Genomic DNA, 16,696 nt, shown 5'->3' on the forward strand with positions numbered 1-16,696 from the left:
ATATCTTTTATGTTTTCTCTTTTGCTGATAATTAAAAACAATATCTAAAAAGTGCGTAACGGAACTAGAAGATAATTTATTTATCATCTAGTTTTACATTTACATTTTACAGATTCTAAAAATGAGTCCAAGGAATTTTGTGAAAGGAATCAGACAGCTCATCAAACCCATCCTACAACACCATTTCTTCCCATTGAAATTCTTCTCCTAGACCTAACTCAAAGTAACCCTTTGATTAATCTCTTTAAGAGCATCAAGGAAAGGAAGGGAATACTTTCCTCAACTTTAAGGTGTTTGGGTTTTTTTGTCTTGTAGTATTGCTTTTTCTTCGAGATCATTTCTTGAGACAATGGTCTTTATAATTTTTCCTCTACAACAGCGTGTACCAAAGACAAAATGCAACACCAACCTCTTTATGGGGAAATTCCTGGTTAATACCTCACAGTTTATCTTCCTGAGGTTTTTCCTCAACCCACTATTTTATTGCTCCATGGGAAGTCAGAAATATCTACAACTACTCTGCTTATCTATATTTAAGTGGATAGATTTGGAATTAGACTTTCTGGCTTCAATCCTGGCTCTAGTACACAACTGGGTGACTTACGGCTTATTCTTTAATCTCTATGATCCTCAGAATTCCCATCAATGATATAAAGACATAATATTATTTACTACATGTGGCTATTGAGATGATTTAATGACTTAATACAGAATGCAAAGTGCAAGCTTAATAATAGCTAATATTTACTTAAAACCAGCCATTTTCACTTTACATTAATCACATTTTTAATTCTCACTATAGATTTATATATTCTTTTTGTTCCCATCTTAAAAATGAGTAAACTAAGACAAAGAGAATGTAAATAACTTATTCAACATCACTGAGATAATAAATATTAGAAATGACTTCTAAACTGTACTCCTAGATGTCAAGCTAAATGTTAAGTAGTGTTTACCATCGCAGGCATACATGAAGCAATTAAATTATTCCACATGTGGTGGTGAGTATCTTGTCTTCCACATGAATAATATTGTGCTGAAAACCTTTTATTTTTATGTTTTGCAAGTTTTATTAACCAATTTCAAAGATATATTTTCATAGGGTTGAAAGTCAATATTTTATCTCTTCTTGACTCTTCAGTCACGTGATATTAATACAAATATTGAGAAGGGTTCAATACTGAATACACAAAGTCACAACTGGGTGTTTTTTTAAGGAGCACTTTTTTCAAATTCAGCATTTTTAAAGTATTTATTTGTTCTATTCCAGTGGTTCTAAGCTGTAAGCAAGCATCCGAGTAACCTGGAGATCTTGTTAACACATATATTAATGAAGTTCACCCCCAGAATTTCTGATTCAATATGTCTGAGTTGTAACCCAAGAATTTGCATTTCTAGGAAGTTCTCAGAGATGCAGATGCTGAAGGGCTGGAGACTACTTTGGAGAAGCACTGTGCTGGGCATTATACTCATAGATTGATGTTTTAACTCATGTAAGCCACTAATAGATGAGAAAGGCATTATTATTATCGGCATTCTATAAATGAAGAAATTAAAGGGTTGAGAATTTATGCCTTATCCAAAGTTGCACAATGAGTAAGAGACATTGTCACAATTTGAAAAGGGAAGCTGTTTCCAAAGCCCTTACATACTCTTTACATCTTCTTGATGCTGCCTCTTTGCAGCTGTAAGTAATGAAGCTCATCATTACCTGTCTCATAAAGTTGTTGTGAGAGCCCAGTGACATACAAAAGGCAGACACAGGCAGCAGTGTTCCTGGCCCAGGGACAGAATCAATCTTATTTTCTGTGAACATAGCTTTGAATTCATAACCACCGCTCTGTACTTCCACTTCCTGTAGATAAAGTATATTAAACTATTAAATCTCCTCCAGATTTTAATTTATTCTATGAAAATACAATTTGTTTTTCAGTATTTGGCAAAGACGAGGAAAAAAGGTGGTGATACAAATGCATGCCTTCATCTCAGTAGTTAAAATGGAGGCAAAGACATGAAAGTCCAGGGTCTCTATTTTTCTCCTTAGCACTTTGAAACATGAAATTACAGACAGGTTGCTCTGCTGTGGTTGGAACGTAGGAATTTGCAGTGGCCACAGAGCACCTGTGACACTGACAAAAACCTTAATTTAGAAGCACAAGTAAAAGTAACCTTTCCCTGTCTAGATTTTACATATCTGGTGGTGGTACCAACTAGCTCATCAATATCCTCATGGAGATTGTCCATCATGATTAACCTTATAGAAAAAAGTTCTGACTATCATAGGTAATAGAAATATACCCAGATTCAGTATTTTCTATCAGAGATTAGAGAAAATATATATTTTTTTCATAGAAAGATCTAGCAGAAGAGGTTAGGCAACAAGCAAGTTAAGAGATGACGAGTGAGAGAGGATGTAAAAAGTATTAGAAATACTTTGCTTATTATCTCTGTCTATATCCAATGACCCTTGAAAATGTAGCAGAAGTTCATCAGACAAGGTTAATTTGCTACATTAACAGTTTGGGAAGTAAATGAATCCAGGATGCCAACAGCCAGAAGCTGTCATGGTCCTGCCAACTCTTCAGCAAGCTAATGTATCAAGATGTCACCTCTACATCCAATGAGGTAAGTTCCTCACATCCTGACACTGATTGCTCAATGACAAAAACAAGTAAAACCTTTCTGGCCAGTTTCTAATCTCAGCATCTCCTGGAGAGCAGACACTTCGGCAGAAATTGGCATCTCCTTGACAGCCCAAGATAGGAAAGCTCAGAATTCAATGAACTAGGAGACTGTGTTCTTCCCCTGTCTTAGATGCTGTCTCTTAGGTTGGCAAGGCAGCATGGGGTTGTTTGCAGGAAGGTTACAGATCTTTAATCTCTTTCTCTGTCAATCTTACTATATTCCAAATTGAATCAGGGGAGTTGAAGTAGTGGCTTTGAATCAAGGCAATGGGCATAGAATAAGCCCTCTTCTTGTTCCTTTAAAATTTTATAAACAAATGCACTTCTGTTTTTCTTGGAACTGATAGGTACCCCACTGTCATTTTATAATTTCAATCATGTACTCTCCTTTCTGACTTTTGCACACCTTCACATGTACATGTTGGAAAAGCATTTTATTCAAGGATTATACCTAAGAATTAATGCATAGGTACAGATTTATTTTTCAAATCTGAGTAAAAAGAGAGTTAGAGCACATTCATTATACCCAAGATCATGATTTTCCTCATTGAATGCTCTGATTTTCACTAATGTGGTAGAAAAACAAATGATGAAAACAACAAAAAACATATATGAGTAGGTGTGTGTGTGTGCACGCGTACATTTATTAATTTGTGTGTATGACTGTGCATGCAGGAATTAGTGTATATTGGGTTAAAGGATACAAACACAGAATTAAAAACTAAACAAGTACATTTTCTGAAGTCTTTATTTGTGTATAGGTTGAGACATATTATGATATTTTAAATTTTGCAAACAATATCTAACCATGCTAAACTTTCAGAATAAATGAATGTACATATTTGCTAAGACATAGAGAGGAAGGAGACATGGAGATGATGCCACTTTATAAGTCAGTATTTTTTTTTCTAGGCTAGCAAAGGATTAATTTAAATTGATCCACTGCTCATCAGCCATAAACATGAGCAAAAATGTCAATTGCATGAGGGCACAGACCCACTGCAAAGCCCCCTAATAAATACGAATAAGATGATTTTACTTCTTTATTTTTCTTCTGCTGATGCTGTTGGGGAAGATGACAGCTTAATCATGTCTGCCCAGCACCGGGCTGTGAGTTTACATTAAGCAGCATGTGTTCTGTCATTACCACACAGTTTGGAGGGATAATGGCTTTGTCTAAACTATACCACAGGCAGAGACCAAATTTCTGAAAGTCACTCAGCAATTCACAAAAAATAAAATTTTCTGCCTGTTTTAAAATGTGTTGGAGGTTTAAAGATGAAATGATTAGTTGCTAGAGGGTGAAGAAGATATAATAAAATCTTGTCCAGCAGACTGGGATACCTTGGCTGTACGCTTCTTCTCTACCAAGCAATCTGAGCCTCTTCCCCAAGCCTTTGGCCCACTGAAATCAGCACCAAGTTTTCTTGAGACTACTCTCCCTTTAATCATCTGTCCCATGCTGGATTCTGACCATTGCACTAAGATTTATACCTTATTGTTTCATGAGTTTTTTTTTTTAACATTTCTGCATACATCCTTTCATGATTATCTGTTGGAAACACATAAAGTGGCAGAAAACAATCTCTTTAACAGAATAGAAGGTACATGCAATATCTCCAAAATACATAAATATTAGAAGCACCATGAGAACACAATATTTAAACATTAGATGAATCTAAATATAATCAGTGTTTAAAAGAGCCCATTTTCTATTAAGGCAATCAAACAGTTATTAAAGTTTATCAGTATAAAAATAGCTTCACAAACTGCTAATGTATATATGTCTTTTCTGAACTCTCGAAAATATAACAATTATTTATCAATATAGGACCTTATATTTGAGGATCAAAAAATTGTAATGAACGAAATGAAAACTTTCAGTTTTCAGTATTACATTGTGACAGCACTGGAATACTATAAAATCAACTATTTCCAAGAAAATTTTCAATGGCTTTAAATCTTTTTTTAAAAATCTGTTATTTATTATTTATTTACTACAACAACAACAAAAACAAGTAAATTCTAGAATTCCAGACAGCTGATGCTATGAAGCAAACAAGAATTCCCCGGAAAGAGAACAAAACCTTCCCTCTTATGTATATGCCAGCCTATTAGTATATAGCTACCTTACTTGATATATAACTAATCTAAGATTTGTTTCAAAGGATGTCCTGAAGACTTCAGTTGGTTCAAGTGTATACCTGCTCAATCTCAAAAGACATTATCATTTGGGTTAAAAATTTTTAGAAACAAATAGCAATTTAAGTAAAATTTAATAGCACTTTCCCCCAAAAAATCAGTAAACATTTCATCCTCATAATCTCCCTTTTTTACACATCTCTAAATTTTAAAAATAAGTACAATCAAACAATATTAATTCACTGAAGTTGATTCAATAAGAATGTTTTTGCATAGTTTATGACAAGGATATAATACATTACTATAGCACATGACTAAGGAGTATTGAACAAGCTCATACATTTAAAACTTAGTTCAGCTACATAACTGAAAATCAAAGAAAGTAGTAAATGATTCAAGGTAATCTATAATGCCACTGAATCAGAAATGATATAAAAAGTTGTAATAGCTCAGTAAATAAGTTTTTCAAAAGTTCAAAAGTAATTTTAGAGAAGTATTTGTGGATGAAATTATGCCTGGAATTTGCTTTAAGAATAACACAGTGGAGGAGGAGTAGATGAGAGCCGGGATAAAACAGGACTGGCCATTTTTTCATAACTGTTGAAGGCAGGTTACATGTTTATAGGAGTTTATTATAGTATTTTCTCTCTGATATATGCTTGGAAATTTTTATAATAAAAAGTTATAAACATTAAAAATGTTTTAAATCATATTTCTCTAAAGCTAAGTAACTTTTTCAGAAAGACTTAAAGAACAAACTGTAACCACATTACTAAAACTTTCAGAGCTAAAGGAAAAGCAGGACCTTCTTTTGATATGTTAATTAACAAATTCTTGAGGTTTAGTCATAAAATTTGAATTTTAAGAAAAGAACAAATGACTTGCTAAGTAGCTATTACTACAGTCAACTCTTAATTAATTTCACTGACTAGATCACTGTGCCCTCTATCCCCCCATCTTTTTTTTTTCCAGCACATAGACATTCTAGTGATTTTGCTCCTTATTTAGCAGTAAAGTAGAGTCAACCAAAACAAAAATACTGTCAAAAATTTTTTTTGCTATTTATTCTTTTCTGCTAAAACACACATTGAAGAAGGAAGGCAATATAAATAAGCCTTAAAAACCTAAGATTTTAATTGTGTTTATTTGCGATGGGAAAAAATAATAGTGTACCCAGTTTAAACACTTGTGAGTTTCAGATTTCAATAAAATTTATATTAATATTCTGCCTCTAATTCATGAAACACGGATCTTATACCTCAATGTTTTAGGCCCAATAGCTGAGATCCACTTTGACTCTCATTTCTAAGTTCTCTAAAGGTAATCAGGATCTCCCAGGATTGTGCACTAACATTGTCCTTGTCAGTCTCCCCCCACTGGTAACCAGAGCTATGTTCCTGAATCACAATCTCATTATTGTAGACTTGTTTCATTTTATCCAAGGCATTACTGATGCTATTTGCCTGCCTCCTAGCTAGCAAGGTTTTTGGTTCTTAGAAGTTTGGTCTGACCCCTTTTATAATTATCCTGTTCCAAAGGTGAGTCCAGCTCCTCTGTGACTCTTCTAGCCTTCCCCTTTCCACCATGAGAGCTAGCCCAGCAATGTTCAAATATGTGACAGTATTAATTAACCTGTATTACTTTTCATGTCTTTAAACTACCATTTATTTAGCATCTACTCTGCTTCTAGTCACTGTGTTAAATATAAATGGATATGTATATGAATATGTATCATCAAGAGTAAAAACCAGCACAGAGCATTTAAGACTATAAGCTTTGGTTTCAAAGAAACATAATCCAAGTCCCAGCTCCACCATATGCATCCTGTGTGACTTTGGATAAGCTATGAAGTCTCAGGTTTTTCAGCTATAAAATTGAATCATAAAATACCTAGCTCATAGGTTGCAGGAGAATTTAGTTAATATATATATAGCATTTAACAAAGCCCAATTACATAGTAAACAGCTGAAGTTTATATCTATATTTAATCAAACAACAATGTATTAGTCTATTTTAAATGAATGATCTGTGATGATTGGCTGATCCTAGAACAGAGAAAGAGCAATTGAAGGTAGTATTGTTGCAGGAAGGCTGGTGGAAAGAGCAAAATACAGTAACAGTAATAATAATAACCAATATTATTGAGCATTTACTAAGTTTCCAAAACAATAGTATTTACTACAGTCATTTTGGAGAAAGAGTAAAATGGGAAGGGAGTGGAAGGACTGAGATGTTAGACAAAGTGAGTTGCTAAAACCAATGAAAATGACTCTTAAAACCCTCCATTAATTTGATGTTATCCTGATGATATTTTAATGTATCATTTACTAACTCTACCCCCAGGAATTTATCCTGATAATTTTGATTAAGTTATTGACATTATTCAGCAGAAATTAACAAAAGCTATAAGTACAATAAAGTTCACTGCAATGTTAATTGCAATAGAAATATTTAATATTGTAAAGTGTCCATAAATTTTTATCCCACACACCCTCACCACCTCACCATAGGCCATGCCCTTTGTAATGTGACTGCAGCTCTCACATCAAGAAATGAAATGTACTTCCACACTTCTTGAACCTGGACCGGCATCAGGCTTTGCTTTGGCCAGTAGAATGCCTAACAGTTTGTACTAGGAACACTGGAACACTGGCAGCCCAGTGTTAGCCTGCTGGAGAATGAAAAACTTGCGGCCCAGGGACTCCCGTTACTTTAGCTGAAAACAAGCCAACTCCCCAAAGCAAAGTCATCTACCCTACCTGCAGTTGACTGCTGACATGTGAAAGAGCCCTGCTGAGAACAGAACTACCCAGCTGAGCTCAGCTCAAATTGCTGACCACAGCTCTGAGAACTAAATAAATTGCTTTGTTTGTAGCCACTTGCCAAATCCACTTTTAGAGTGGTTTACTGATACAAATTTTAAAAAACATAACAAAATATTAAGTATCAACATAACAAAATACTAGACAAGCTTTAAAATATCAGTGATAATGGCTAACTAATTTTATGATATAATATTAAGTGAAAATAGCTTAATACAAATGTCATTCTGTAAACTATGATAGCAACTATGCAATTTTATTTATGTATGTATGTAAAAAGTGCATGTGGAAAAGAGCATTGTTTTCTAAGAGTGGTGGAATTAAGCACTGATGTCATCATTATTTTTAAACTTCATTTAATGAGATATTGCATTTTCTAAGGAAAATATTTGATAGAATAAAAAGTCTAAGTCATTCTCAGGTTGTAGGATATCGTGTTGTGACATTATTAAATCAGTAAAAAGCATAAACCTGGTCTTTTGCCCCTACCCTCCAATATTATAATTGAAAAAATGAACAAAATGGTGCAATAGGACCATTTCAAAAATGAGAAGAAATTTCATTATTAATTAGTATTTCAAGCAAAATTCGCATTAGCTTATTTTACACTTATGAGCAGAGTGCAAGAATTTAAAACTAAAATGGAGATTTAAATATTCCATGCACCATAAAACCTATTTAAATAGTGAAAGATATTGATAACAGCTAAACTCTTCTGTGGTAAAGGTGAGCATTTAAATGTTAAAGGTGACTGACCTAAGATAAGGAAGAAAGTTTAGGTAATAATTCTAAAAATTACTACCCCTTCAATGGTCATTCCTTTATCATATGTCAATGTATACATTACAAATGCATTGCCCCAGGAAAATGAAACTGACTTATTCTCAAAACCTAAAGAATTGTATAGAAATTCCAAAGGGATGTCCTTGGAAATTCACCCTTGACCAATATATCCAGTAGGCTGCTGAAGCACAATGCTGTTTTTCTAGCTGATTATGCACATTCGCTGCATCCAGAAAGATGTGGAGCTTGGCTTCCCTCTTACATTATGAGGACAATTTATTTTGACAGCTTTCACAGCCCCCAAAAGTTGTCAGACATCCAACATACTGCAGATTGAACTCTAAGTATTAAAAAGCCCCTCAGCCTGAAGTTGAAAGCAGGAAGGTGGGAGCTAGAATCAAAGACAGCAAAGCAGAATTTCTGTCTTGCTCTTTTCTTACACAAGCCAAAAGCTTAGAACAAAATTATCTTTTACTTAGGTTTGGTCACTGTCCATTCCTTTCTCCACTAGTCACATTTAATGTATCTCTATCAACCCTAAATTTCCCATTATGATAGTCAATTCATTCGTTTCTCAATTGGTAAATTCCATTTCCACCAGTCATTGAGTAGCTTCTCTCTCTTCTCTGAAAAGACAAATCAGTCTCCCCACCTCCAATTCTTCTATGTCTTCCACATGCAGAACCTCTTCCTTTTGTTATGGCAAGAGGTTGTCTTTTTAGTAAAGCAACTTTCATTGTGATGCCATTGACTTAGTTTGAGTGTTGTTAGACAATAAATAGCCCTGTGGAACTTATCACTCATTATAAGGATCACCATCAAGGGCATTTTTCATTACATCATAGAGTGTCCTATTTATGAAGCCTTCCAAAATAAATCCTTTTCTTATCTTTTTTTTCAAAAAATAGTTGTGCTCCTCCTGTGTTTTTTTTCTCTGCTTATTTCTTTTTATTTGTTAAATTTAAAAGACATTGCAAATTTTTGTAAACAATACTATAGGTGATTAACTCAAGAGAAGTGTAAAGGGTACCATGCTTTAACAATTCATTATCATCCATGGCTTTCTTTGCCTTCCCTCTTGATTTTCTGTATTGTTTCACTGTACTTTTTCATTGCCGTTTGCTGCCGATGTTCATATATCTCTTCAGCTAACATTTTCCAAACAATCTTTATATGTTCAGGCACTGTTTTAAGTACATAGCATATTTTAAATTATTTTAATTTTCATTTTCCAGTATGTGAGATAGCTACTGCAATCATCTCAGTTTTTCAGAGAGAAAAAAGGGGATGCAAAGAGATTGAGTAACTTCCCTAAGGTCACACAGCTAGTGAGTGGAGAAGTCACTCTGTGGTAGATTAAATTATTTCTGGAAGAAAACACAAAGAAAGGAGAGCTTGCTGTACTTGAGCAAGACATTGGAATAATTTAAGTTAATGCAAAGGTAATCCCATTAGGTAAGTCAATTTGCCTATACCACTTAGGTGGCAGAATAATTTTGCTGTTCTGTTTTATAACCTGTTGGAGAATCCCTCAAACGTCATGCCACTAATGGCTCTTTCCAAAGTTTGAAGAGATTCGGCCACTATCTAGAATTATAAGTTCAAGGCTAAGGGACCTTGCCAATGAAAGTTAGAAGAGTAATGAACTAAAACATTATGTTTGCTACCAGGCAGTCTCATGACTTTCAGGATTATGAAATATGTGTTTCCTGTGATGGCTTTCATGTTTGCTCTCTCTTGAAAAGTTGACCTGGTTTCACTTAGGTTAGATACATTTATGCTTTACAGATCCAAACTATTGAAATAAATAATGATTTATGTATAGATGAGCTGAGGACATTAGTTTGAATTTTGCAACGCTGAACTTTCAGTTTTTGCTATTAAAAAAATGACTAGTGTAGGATTACACAGAAACTTTTACCTTCAAAAAGAGAGTAGTAGCATTCTTTCTGGGAGTTTTAAAGGAGAAAAAACTGTTGTCAAAACTAGAATCAATGCTAAAATTTTCCCTTCTGATTTGGTCTCAGTCCAAATCACCATATCTGCCTAGCTACCTTATAATAGACAACTTCTAGCAGATATCTGGCCTTAAAATTTTTCACAATTGAAGGAAGAGGCCTACCATATACTAAAACTCAGAAAATGACAAATTCCTCAAGCAAAGGAGTCCAGAGGCTGAGCAGCCAGAAAAAAACTCACAAATTTTTACTATAAATGAAATAAGTAAATTCAAATTTTCTTTTCATTCATCCAACCTGCCAAAAAACCATCTGTCCATCCAACAAATATCTATTGAGTTTCAGGCATAGTATTCAGTATTTGTCATTGTGCAGGGTACTTTTTTGTTTGTTCTTTCACATTCACTCCCTACCATTCTCCATCCCATTCTATGCTTCAGATGGCAGATCATTATATACGGATTTATATGGATTTCATTGCTCCCTATAATTCTAGTTGAACTTGGCCAGTGGAGGCACTAATGGAGGATTGGAGGTTGGGGAGAAAGTGAGCTAGGTGCTTATTTCTTGTGCTCCTCACTGTTGGGCTACTGTTTGACAGTGGCTATATTACTTCATGAAGGCAGCTTCTAACAGGCTACCTAGTCTTTTCTGAAGCTACAGCTCTCAATGAGTTCTTGTAGCCACTCATTGCCTTTCCCCTTTCAGATCTAAGGATAATAAAGTCTTCCTTCTCTTGCTAAGTGATATGGTTCTGTGTCCCTACCCAAATCTCATGTTGAATTGTAATTACCAATGTTGGAGGAGGGACCTGGTGGAAGGTGATTGGATCATGGGGGCAGATTTCCCCCATGCTGCCCTATTGACAGTGAGTGAGTTATCATGAAATCTGATGGTGTAAGTGTGTGTGGCACTTTCCCCTTTGCTCTCTCTTTCTCCTACTCTGCCATGGTAAGATGTGCTTGCTTCCCCTTTGCCCTCTGTGATGATTGTAAGTTTCCTGAGGCCTCCCAGTCACTCTTCCTGTTAAGCCTGTGGAACTATGAATCAATTAAAGCTTTTTTCTTTATAAATTACCCAGTCTCAGGTAATTCTTTATAGTAGTGTAAAAACAGACTAATAAACCAACCTAAAGGTTCTTTGCCATCCTCTATTGGTTTCTTTTAACCATGATTTCCTCATAAAGATCCTTTTTATTCAAACTTTTTTCAATTATCCCTTTTTGGAGTACCATCTATTTCTTACAAAAACCATGACATTATAGGATATATCGGTCGTTTAAAAAGTCAGTCTTTGATCTTATTGTATTTATAGTTCAGCAAAGCTATAACGTTTATATATTATGAAACTCACACTGATTTGGGGTAGGCTTGATAAGCAATACATACTTGACATTAATATTCCAATTCTGAGTTCTGAAAATAGCTACTTTACTCAGGCATTATGATAAATTTACAATACATTTTTGTGTACTTTTCCCTTGTAATACTTCTTTTAAATTATTTCCAACGCCTTCCCCTTCCTAGATGTACTAGGCAGCAGTATTTACTATACTATTCAATGCCTAGTACATCATTAAATGTTAGATAATTCAACCCAGAATATAATCATGTGGAGAATTTAATGTGAGTCAACATAATAGCAAGTGGATGTGTGTTTATAATGAGGCTCTTCATTAACCTGAACATTTTCTCTGGCCCTGTCAGGATCAGATCACAGGAGGGGGTTAGAACACATTGCCATAGGAGGACTGTCCACATGCTAGAGGATAAAATAAAAGGGATGACCCTGAGAAAAGGAGATGTTAGCTGAATCATAGAGCAAATATTGTCAGCTTGGATAAAGGAAGCACAGATCAAGCCTAGGCAGATCAATAATTTCCAGTTCTAAACAACCGATTCCAGGAGAGTCTGCCTGAGGACTAAATGTAGAGGTGTTGTCATCATTAGCAGTACAAAAAAAAAATCTCACCTAGAAAAATCCACACAAATGGTAGGGGAATGACATGATCATAAGCTGGGATAAATAAAAAAAATGTAGAATAAAGTCAAATTTGTGGTACATATAATAAACATCTCATTGCTCCTAGGAAACACTGCTGGGAAGCTGGAGAGATGCAAAAGCAAATATATATATAAAAAAACCTTGAACCAAATGGATATACGTTGAAGAGAAATAGCTAGCTGAGATATCAGGAAAATACTGCTGAACTCTGTAGACACATCTAGGATTTCAGACCTTGGTCAAGTAACAGTTTAACTCTTCAAAATACAATAGGGTAAAACATATTTATTGAACCCACCAGATTCAGATAGTTCTGTCGGGAAACAAGTCTACCCTCAAGTTTTTTGATACTCATTACTAATAGCTGGAATGATGCTGGAAGGCTTGTTATGTTAGGTGCTCAGTTTTATCATAACTCCTCTGCCATGCTAGGAAGCTAGATCAAATTGCGTTGCCTTCTGAAAACTGCCTCATATTTGAAAATAAAGCTTTGACATTTTCAACTGATAATATATATATTATAAATTAGAAGAGATCTGGATCACTTATTTTTAAAATCATAACTTTTAATATGCCCAGATGATTTCTTGTGCCAATCATCATACAGGTTAGAAATAGAGATTATATGTAAAAATAAATAGATAGAAATATATGTAAATATGGCATGATCAAATAAGTTAAGAAAAAATTGGGCCAAACATATTTTTCAGGTGTCTTTATTGTTAGAATTCAGACTTTCCAATCTAACAATGTGTATCATCATACTCTAGATGAACTATAGCACGTAGAGTACCCCCAAAGTACCTTATAGGTAGACTGTATTTTTAATGAAACATCTCATGAAATCAGGATTTCATGGGTTTCAGAAAATGATGCTTTTGCTATACTAAACAATTTATTTTATAATTTTATTGTATTTATTTTATATACATATATACTGACACTTAAAAAATTTGTGTGTCATCCTTGTATGGTGGTCATGCTAGTCTTCTCCGTATTGTTCCAACTTTAGTATGTATTCAGCCTAAGTGAGCACTATACTAAATATTTCATAGCAGTCTTGAGTATGTATGTTGAATTGTTGGAAGAACTTGAGATCATCCAATAAAACCTCCAACACAATTGGAAATTCCCATCCTATGCAAGTGTGGTGAGGGAGGTCAGGCAGCCTCTCTTGAAGCACCTCCAAGGAGGGTAAATTCCCTGGTCAGTGAGTCATCATATCTTGATTTCAAGCAACTCTGGATTTTATAAATGCTTTCTCTATTCTGAGCTATGGTTTTTTTTTTTTCTTTTTTTAATAAATTCTACCACTGGTTCTAGCTTTGTCCTCAGAAGAACACAGGATAAATTAATTCATTCTTTCCCAGCTTCTCTGAGTTCACTCAATTTTTTCTCAGGTGGTATGATTTCTAAGCCTTTCACAAATGTCACTCTGGAATCACTCCAGATTTCCTCTAATTCTTTAAAATATTGTGCCTATAATTGCACTCAATATTCTGGGTGCGTGGTTTAATCAATGCAGAGAAGAATAAGACAACAACTTCCTACAGCGTGTAAACTCTTTTCCTGCTAATCATGCCAGAGTTTTGCAGTCACTTCACACTGTGTACTCATATCAAGTTTGAGATCAACTTAACGCCCCATAACATTGTTTCAGTGAACTATTGCCACAGCATGTCTTTTCTCTCCTATACTTAGGCAATTGATTTTTGAAGCCTAAATGCCTATCACTGGTTTCTGCACAGTTTCACATAGAAACAACCCGCTGGTTTCTTTTGGTGAATACAATTTTATCTTTACAAGAATTCAAGATAATTATGATGATGAGAAACATCTTATCAAAAATGGTAAGTTACAATTCTTTACATTCAGAGAGTGCTTGAACACATGCTATTTTACTTTCTACCCATACCAGATCGAGAAGTTAGGTATTATTAGCATCAATTTAGAAATGAAGAAACTGAGGCATCAGGCATACTAGAATTTGATATCCACATGTCTCGTAAGTGGAACGCCATGATTAAAACCCCATCTTCTGCCACCAATCCAAACTTCTATCATATCCCAAGTACTTTTCAGTAAAAAATATAAGCCAGAGTCTTTAAGTCCAAGAATTCTGTTATGAATGTTCCATTCAGCAGTGCCAGTGGGCTAGGGAACTGTCTTTTCTTCGTTCTACAGCACTGGGTAATTCACTATAAACTTAGCCAAAGCCAGGCATACAGGCCTAGAAGTAAAAATTCCTATATAGCAAACTCTTCTGCTCTCAGATTCTACACTGCTTCTTTTAAAATGCTTTTTAAAAACTTAATTTTCTATCTATAAACATAGACAGTCATTAACATGAATGCTAATTGTTCTATTTTAGAAGTGATTATTTATGAGTAAAAATGTCATTTCTATGTTAAAATTAAAAAAATGTTTCCTCTATTTATTATTTCTTTCACTCAGCCTGACAATTTTCAAGAATATGGGAAGCAAAAGTTGGAAGACATCTATACATTTGTATCAAGTCCGTTCTTTAGGAGCCAGAGTGGGCTTTTCCCCGAAGGTTTTTGAAGGAGAGATGGAAATAGATATATGATGACTTAAAATAATAGTCAAAGAATTACAGAGGCTAGAGAGTCAGAATCCCAGGGCTGGGATACCCGACCCCATCAGGGATATGAGAAGATAATATTTCTATGGATACCAGTTATCGGTTTGAGAGTGAGAGGCTACTGTATATATGTTTTCAGCCAGAATGTTTGAAACATCAGGGAATTTGCAGATGATTCTCAAGGACACAGGGAAAACAACTATTATATAGCCCCACCCAGAATTACTCCAGAGTAATAAAAATTAACAAAGGTCTATCTGGGGAGTAAGCAAGACCATCTGTCTCCAGACATGGCCATTAGGATCTGAAGTGACAACCAGAAAGACCAGATATATTTTCTGATGATTATCTCTATAAAATTATTGACAAAAGCCCATGTTGAGTCATGAAATAAAAATAATTAACATTTAAAGACATAAGGCAACCCTCAAAAAATTCACATTGTCCAAAAAATTCCTTCATTTAATAAAACCAGGTGGTGATCAATAAACCCATTAGTAATGAGATTTTCCAACTTTAGCTTCTGGCATAAAAATATGCCTATTTTTGTCTGAAACAACACTAAGTTTTATTATGTATCATTAAAAAATAAGCTAAATTTGTATGTTTTTTAATGATAAGCAAGTGATTTTCAAACATATTTTTGCATTATTATAATTATCATACAAAAATATAGATTAAAAAAAGCCACTTTATTTTGCAATGTCGCTCATCAAGGTAGTCTATTTACCCAACTGTATTTTGCATTTTTTCTCATCAAGGTAGATTTTGTTCATCCACAGTTGAAACTGGTATGGCTTCATGAGTTGCTTTAGACCAGCAGAGTGTGGTAGACATGATATTATGTGAGGGAACAGTTCAACCCACAGCAAGGACATTCTTTGTTGAAGTGGGAAGTTAACTACGAAAACTACTATTGAAAACTGAAAAAAGGATGGTTATAAAATAATTGAAAAGACCATTACATACAGTAACTTGAATAATAGAAAATATGCCAAATGAATTTGTATATATGGATATGGAGATTTCAAATAACATTGAAAATGTGATTTGCCTTTTGTGAGCTATGTAAGGGGCAGGTATAAAAGCAAAGAGAAGACTTTAGAGAAAATGCATTCAATTGAAAGTAGAAAGTAGAGAAACTAATAAAATAACCAAAGTAAGATTTAAGGTGGTACCTAGTAAAACCTTTTTGTAGTTCACTAGTCTCCTGATCAAGAAGGGTTGCAATAGGGATCCTCATTCACATCTGGACCTAAAGCAAATTATAAGGCTTCAGACATCAAGCTTGGTGACATGTTTGGATCAGATATATGGGGTCTCACCAGAAAGTCAAAATGTTTTGCGTGCTGAAGAGAAAGGACTCAATGGACGCAGAAGGTGGCCAGCAGCATATTGTTATAGTACTAACTCCAAAAGAACCATACTTCCTAGTATTTAAGCTATTAGGTAGCCCTTCCAACACTGATTCTGGCCTTACTTTGGCCCATAGGGCATCAACAAACACGAAACAAGCAGAAGTTCGAAAAGTGCTGATACATTGAGGCTTGATTCTTTGAAATGTGGCTTCTACCAGGTGACGAAGCCAGTGATGAAGGAATATGTGGAGAGACAGCCTTTCTGGACAATCCAGCTGAGGTACCTATTACGCGAGCAATGCCACTGTAGAACATGAGCCTCAAATGAGCCTCCAGATGAATG

General features: G+C 34.7%; 1 protein-coding gene and 1 non-coding gene across 12 annotated transcripts in view; both read right to left on the bottom strand.

Annotated features, from left to right (window-relative positions):
* The window catches only part of LRRC4C (leucine rich repeat containing 4C), a 1,339,817-nt gene that overhangs the window by 992,996 nt on the left and 330,125 nt on the right, over positions 1–16,696 (bottom strand). The gene's annotated exons all lie outside the window — the stretch shown is intronic.
* LOC112204852 (U6 spliceosomal RNA) lies at positions 13,322–13,427 on the bottom strand. Its single transcript, XR_002938604.1, has one exon. It is a non-coding gene; the product is annotated as a U6 spliceosomal RNA (small nuclear RNA).

The sequence above is a fragment of the Pan troglodytes genome, chromosome 9 (genome assembly GCF_028858775.2).
Source record: "Pan troglodytes isolate AG18354 chromosome 9, NHGRI_mPanTro3-v2.0_pri, whole genome shotgun sequence".
Classification (NCBI taxonomy): domain Eukaryota; kingdom Metazoa; phylum Chordata; class Mammalia; order Primates; family Hominidae; genus Pan; species Pan troglodytes.